This window comes from Molossus molossus, unplaced genomic scaffold (assembly GCF_014108415.1).
Source record: "Molossus molossus isolate mMolMol1 unplaced genomic scaffold, mMolMol1.p scaffold_m16_p_1, whole genome shotgun sequence".
NCBI lineage: Eukaryota > Metazoa > Chordata > Mammalia > Chiroptera > Molossidae > Molossus > Molossus molossus.
In genome coordinates, this window is record NW_023425344.1 from 230,046,455 (window position 1) to 230,053,982 (window position 7,528).

Below are 7,528 nucleotides of genomic sequence, written 5' to 3' on the forward strand. Positions count from 1 at the left end.
GCCTATAACCCAGGCATGTGCTCTGACCAGCAATCGAACCAGCAACTTCTCAGTCCATGGAATGATACTCAACCAACTAAGCCACACCAGCCAGGGCACCCTTTCATTTATTTTTAAAAATTTACTTGAGTGACACATGCACACAAAGTACAGAACTATTATATAAAGAGTGAGCCCTGGCCGGGTTGGCTCAGCGGTTAGAGCATCGGCCCACAGACTAGAGACTCGGGTTTGGTTCCCACTAAGGGCACGTACCTCGGTTGCAGTTTGTCCCCGGTGCCAACCAGTCAATGTCTCTTTCACATCAATGTTTTTCTCTCTCTCTTTCTCCCTTTCTCCCTCCCGCTCTATCTGAAGATGAATGCAGAAATGTCCTTGGGTGAGGATAAAAAAAGGCGAGGCGAGGGGAGGGGCAAGGTGAGGCGGGGCAAGGGGCAAGGCAAGGCAAAGAAAGGAAAGAGTAAAAGGTGGTCCACTGGTGTGGCTCAGCAGTTGAGCATCAACCCATGCGCTGAGAGATTGTTGGTTCAATTCCGGCTCAGGTCACATGCCCAGGGTGTGGGCCAAATCCCCGATGGGGAACATGCAGGAGGCGGAAGGGCTCACCAAAGGAACAAGGGCCTCCACCAGCATGTCTGCCTCTCCAGCTCTCGCCTAATGCCAATTGATGAGAGAGAACATCGACTGGCTGCCTCCTGCATGCCCCACACTGGGGATTTGGCCCACAACCTGGGCAGGTGCCCTGACTGGCGACCTCTTTGGTGCATGGGTCAATGCTCAACCACTGAGTCACATCGACCAGGCTCATCACCTCTCTCTTGATCCCACACATTACAAATATCCATGTGTATATTACATAGAGTTTACATAAAACACGTAAGTGGAATACACTTTGCACCCTGACTTTTCATGTGAATATGTATGGATTACATAACTCTGATCTCTAGAGTTCTTCGCTGTGAATGTACCACCGTTTATTCACCTATTTTTCAGTTGAGAAGAGTGTCGCAGTAAATACCCTTGTGCCTTCGTGCCTCCTGCTCTAATCCATCCTGTCCACCACGGCCCGAGTTAAGGGAGGGGCAGGAACAGAACGTCAGTGGGTGCTTGGGGGCCTATGGGTAAGGACCTGCAGGGTTTTGGTCAAACCTGTCCTCAAGGAAAGAGAAGCGTTTGTGCACCAGGACCACTGCTCCTCTTCTCCGTTCCTCTCCTCCTGGGTGTTACCAAAGGTTTGGAGGTGACATACGAAGGAGATTTATAGAGGAAGATGGGGACAGGGCTGTGTGTTAGGAATGTTGGAAAGCATATGGACCCCAGCAGGCTTCTACGTGGGCCTGTCACGGGGTTTGCACTCAAACAGCACCCTGTTCCCTGGAGTGCTGCTGTTTGGGGTATGCGGGGAGGGGGGAGTCGGGGGTTGGGTCTGTGCTGGGTAGGAGGGCGCACAGTGGACTTTGCTCCTGCAGACGGGCAGACGGGTTCTGCTGGACGTGGCCGCATGCGTACCGTGGGGGCTGCTGGCAGGGTGCTCTGGTGCCTGAGTGTGGATGTGACCAAACTCAGGGATGTGCTGCTGTTAAATGAAGCGAGGCATTGCCATGGCAACACAGCTCTCTGCTCCCAGCCAGATGCCAAGCCCTTAAATTATTTTTTTCTGGCTGAAAGCGCCTCAATTGCCTCTGGTCTCCAAGCAGTGGGACTGTGGGGTTACCAGAGGCCTCGCCCTGCCCAGGAGGTGATGAGAGGGGGAGATGTTGCTGGGACCCTGATGAAGTTTGTTTGGGGAAGGGTCTGGTAGTAGCTTCTGGTGAAGGGGTTTGGGGAGAGCCACAGATAGGTCCCACTTTTATTATCTCCTCGTCCAGTGATCTGGGGTTAACATTCTCCAGCACTTCATTCTAGAAAGAAAACCGTACAATAAATGTCAATAAGGATGTTAAGAGTTTTTTCAGCTAATCATTTCCAGTCTTCTACCCATTGTTCTTCCTTTGGGTTTGAAGAGGAAAGTAGCCCTGCCTCCCGGTCACAGCTGACTGGACTGGGGGCAGACAGCCGACCTGAAGAAGGCCAAGCTGGTTCTCTTCCAGCAATTTGGATTTGGGTTCTGTATCCAACACAACCAACCTGGAAGGTCGGGGACTGGAGGTGCCACGTGGGGGCAGCCTTGTGTAAGAGAAATCAGCACAGAGGGTCCCGGCAGAAGGAAGCGACAGGCAGAGGGAAGCCAGAACCAGTTGGGGGGTGGGGGGTGAGGTGGGGGGGGTGGGGTGGGAGAGGGAAATAGGGCAGTTGCTGTGGGCCTGATGTCTGATCTGGTGTAGCTCACAGGGAGGCTGGGTGCACTTCTTGCCCGGGGGGCTTTCTGTTATTTGACTGGGGTGTGTCTTGGAATGGAATGATCCCTCGTTAAGGCACAAGGAGTAGGTGGATAGGGTTTGGCTGATGATGCTGGAAGTGTCTTTTAGTAGCCATATTTCCATTCAGGATAAGCAGCAAATCCCTCAGAAAAGGCTGCTTGGACACATGGATATGCAAAATGATGCTGTTAACTTTTTGCAGTCAGTTATTTGCAAAGGATTTCTGTGATAGGCAATGCCACATTGAGAGTATGACAAAGAAAACTTTCTTCAATCATCCAACAATGCTCCACTGGGCAGTCAGAGAAATATCACTGAACAGGACAGACAAATGCCTGCCCTCGAGGAGCTTATTCTTTGGAGGATACAGTTAATAGAGTGAACAAAAGATACCATAGCAGACATTGCTAAGGTCTTTGAACAAAATAAATGAATCTCTCAGTTTGTCAAACAGAATAAAAAACTATTAAGGGTTGAGGGAGTCTTCAAGTTTCCAGACGTTTTTATTCCTACAAGGCCAATGGAACAGTAGAGGTAATAAATGGTCTTTAGCCAAACAGAGAGGAGCGATGCTACGTCTCAGCTCATTCCTTGTCAGCTTCTACGTCTCTTCCTCCAGGAAGCCTTTCCCTCCCAGCTGTGGGCTAAGTGCCCGCACCTTGTACTTGGCCCCTCCCAGCACAGTCTACTGCCTGAGTATGTAGGTGGTTTCCTTGCTCACTGTCGGATCCACCATGCGGGCAGAAACCATGCCTGTCACATTCATACAACACAGCGACTCCCTCCCTTCACAGGTGCTCAATAGCTACTGGAAGGATACATAACCAGGGCTGTTGTCTGACTGACGTGATGAGGCTGATATTTCTTTTATCCCTGTAGGCAATTCTTCCACCATGTGACCCCTCTAAAGGCAGGAATAGTTGGCTAATGACACAGACATGGCCTGTCTTCAGAGATAAGGGAAAAATCTTGCATGGCCAGAAGCCCAGGAGAGGTGGTTTGTTCCCTCTTTCCCAGCTGTTGACATGGGAGCCTTGGTGTTGACCACCTCTTTTATTTTATTTTTTTCCGTTATCGATTTTAGAAAGAGAGGAAGGGAGAGGGAGAGAGAGATAGAAACATCGATGAGAGAGAACATCGGTTGGCCGTCTCCTGCACGCCCCCCACTGGGGATCGGGCCCACAACCTGAGCAGGTGCCCTGACTGGGAATCGAACCGGCGACGTCTTGGTGCATGGGTCGATGTTCAACCACTGAGCCACACTGGCCAGGCAAGCACCTCTTAAAAATGAAGAAGCAAAGTCTGTAGGGCCTCCATCTGGTGGCTCTCAGGAAGTGCTTGCTTACTGCTGGGAGGAACAAAGGGAAGCACCAGCCACCGGCTGGGCACACCGCAGGCTTAAGCTCGCTTCGGAGGACAGTTACCACCTAGCAGAAGGGAACACACAGTGCACCCAGGAAATGGACAGGTTTTGCCTCTCTTCTCTCTTACCCTCACCACAGAGCTAACAGAAATAAAAAATCATTGGGCCATGTGGACTTCAATGCTATCTACACAGCCACGTCCCTAAATACAGTAATTCTTTTCAGGGGACTATGGCCATCACAAATTGGTTCAACTTCAAGGTTGACCTTTTACTGCCCTAGTAAGCAAAGCCCACAACTGGTGGTTTCATGGCAGAGGTAGAACCAGGTTTCCAGGCACAGCAAGCTACCTGTGCTTAGGAGATGCAAAATGCGCTGGACGTGGGGTCTCTTGCCTGTATAGGTCCAATCACTCATTCCCTAGGCCGTTCCGGCAGAATCCAACCCAGAGACCAGAACTAAAGCCTCTGTCTGCAGCAGCCAAGCGGCTGCTTTCTGCATCACTCAACACAGCCTCAGATCTTTGTAAAAGGAAACTTCCAGAGAGTTGAGAGAAAGATGAAGTTCCTCCATTTTTATTACTGCATGATTCTTCATAGGGTTTGCATGCATAATTTAAAACACTTACGTAAGTAATGCATAATTATGTTCTTATAAAAATATCAGACAACACAAAGCGTAGAGTAAGAAGTCCCTCTAGCATCTCCCAGTCTCTCTCCTCCCCATTACATTTGGATGTATCTTTCCCCCATGTATTTACAAACATGTGTGTGCATAATCAGAAAATAGTTTTCTTTTTTTTTCTTTTTAATCCTCACCCGAGGACATTCTTCTATTTATCTTCAGATAGAGAGGGAGGAAGGGAAGGAGGGAGAGAAACATTGATGTGAGAGACACATCAACTGGTTGCCTCCTGCACGATCCCAACCAGGGCTGGGGATGAACCACAACTTACGTATGTGCTCTTGCTTGAATCGAACCCATGATTCTTTGGTCTATGGGCCGATGCTCTAACTGCTGAGTCAAACTGGCCAGGGAAGTCTTGTTTAGTTCTTATATATTAGTCCATCTACTTATACGCAATAGTTTTACATAGCAGTTCTTTTTTTTTTTTATCCTCACCCGAGGACATTTTTCCATTTTTTGTACAGACAGAGTGGGAGGGAGAGAGAGGAAGAGAGAGAGAGAGAGGGAAACATCGATGTGAAAGGGACACATCGAGTGGCTGCCACCCGCACGACCAACCAGGGCCGGGGACAAACTGCAACCGAGGTACGTGCCCTTAGCGGGAACCGAACCCGGGTCTCTCCGGACCGCAGGCGGGCGCTCTAACCGCTGAGCCAAACCGGCCAGGGCTACATAGCAGTTCTTACACTGTACATGTAATTCTGCAATTTCATGTTTTTCTTATTTTTAAATCATCACCTGAGGATATTTTTACATTTATTGTCAGATAGAGTGGGAGGGAGGGAGAGAGAGAGAGACAAACAGAAACATTGATGTGAGAGATACATTGACTGGTTGCCTCCCGCATGACCCTGACCAGGGCCAGGGACCGAACCGCAACCGAGGTACGTGCCCTTGACTGGAATCGAACCCATGACTCTTTGGTCCAATGGCCGATGCTCCAACTGCTGAGCCAAACCAGCCAGGGCCCAATCTCATGGTTTTCAATAACCAATGTGCCCTGGCGCTCTCTTCATGTCAGCACATGCTTGTAAAGGGCTGCACAGTATTACTATTCCATAGTATGTATGAACCATAATTCAAATAACTCTTTTCCTACTGATTAACATTGGTTGTTTCCAGTTTTCCACTATTATGAACAACATTCTAATGAACATCTTTTTACATATATCATTGTATCTCTGGTTTAGGCATTTCTATAAGGAAAATACCTTGAATTCCTGGGTCAAAATTTAGCTCAATACTGATAATAGCTTTATAAATTTACATTCCAAATAGCTCTGTCAATTTACATTCCCACAGCAGTGACTAAGTGCTCATTTTCACACATCCCACCAACACTGGGCATCTACTGATGCAACGAATATTTACCAAGCAACCGCTATGTGCCAGCACGGTCTAGAAAACTAGGGCATTTCTCTCCGTTGTGGCACTTACGATCTATAGCAGAGGAAACAGCTCATAATTATCATTGAGCATATTTTCTTAAAAAGCACTATTTCCTTATTTTGTCACTTATGTAGAATTTTGTCATAAATACTATGAAAAAAGTACAGTATGGTAAAGAAAATTAGGAATGCCAGTGTACCTAAGACTTGGAATAGTCAATATTTGGGCCTTCCTTGAAGGATGTGAGTACAATTTTTTTTAATCTTCACCCGAGGATATTTTTCCGTTTTTTGTTCAGATAGGAGGGAGAGAGAGAAACATCGATGTGAAAGAGTGGTCGCCACCCACATGACCCAACCAAAGCCGGGGACAAACTGCGACCATGGCTTGTGCCCTTAGTGGGAACCGAACCTGGGTCTCTCCAGACCGCAGGCCGATGCTCCGACCGCTGAGCCAAACTGGCCAGGGCAAATCTTGAGGAGTGTTCTAGGCAAAGGAAATAACACAGCCAGTGCAGAGGCTCAGGCTAGGGACGTGCTTGGTCCGTTTAGAGGTGCAGCAAGGAGGTGTGGTGTGAACAGAGTTGGTGAAAGAACCAAGAGGAAATGGAGGTCAGACTGGGCAGGGACTTGCAGGCCACTGAAAAGGACTTTGGCGTTGACTCAGACTTGGACTTAGCAGTGACATTAGAAAGTTTTGAGCATGAAAGTGACATAATCTGCCTTGGGTGTTAATGGCCTCACTCTGGCTGCTATGTTAAGAATAAACTACAGGGGTAGGCAGTGGGGACAAGCATGCAAGGAGTCAGTTAGGAGGGTACTGCAATAAACCAGCTGAGATCGTAGTGACTTGGGCCAGTGCAGTAACAGTGAGGTGAATAGAAGTGGTTAGAGTCTGGCTACATTAAAGGTAGAGTCAACCTTTACTGTGGGATTAGAAGTAGGGTATGAGTGAGACAGTAATCAAGAGATTATAATTTCTTTAGTTTTAAGAAATGAATGGATACAAATTTATATCTCATGTTTTAATTTGTATTTCTCTACTAGTGAGGTTAGCATCTGTTCCCATGTTTACTGTCTATTCATGTTGTTTTCTGAGTTCCAGTTTTGTTTTATGTTTGATTTCCTTATCAAAAATTTTGCCCATGGGGTAGCTCTGCTATTTATCCAAACTCTGAGATTAATTTCTCATTTTAGAAAGCATTGCAGAGTTGGTAACAGGATTACTTGGTAAAACCTCCTTACAGACAAGCAACCCAGGCTTAAAAATGGTGGCTGCGGCCCTGGCCGGTTTGGCTCAGCGGTTAGAGCGTCGGCCTGCGGTCCGGAGAGACCCGGGTTCGGTTCCCGCTAAGGGCACGTACCTCGGTTGCAGTTTGTCCCCGGCCCTGGTTGGTCGTGTGGGTGGCAGCCACTCGATGTGTCCCTTCACGTCGATGTTTCTCTCTCTCTTTCTCTCTCTCCCTCCCTCTCTATCTGAACAAAAAATGTCCTCGGGTGAGGATAAAAAAATAAAAATAAAAATAAAAATAAAGAAAATGGTGGCTGCGGCTCAGAGTGACTTATTCAAGGCACACAGGAAAGTATTGGAGCTGTTACTAAAATTGAGCTTTCTTAATAACCACTCTATTTCACTTTCCATCGACAGTATCATTGTATCTTAAGAACTCTGTTTTTACCAATAAAACAAAATGAGACCCAACAAACTCTGCCCCATGAGGACTCAAAT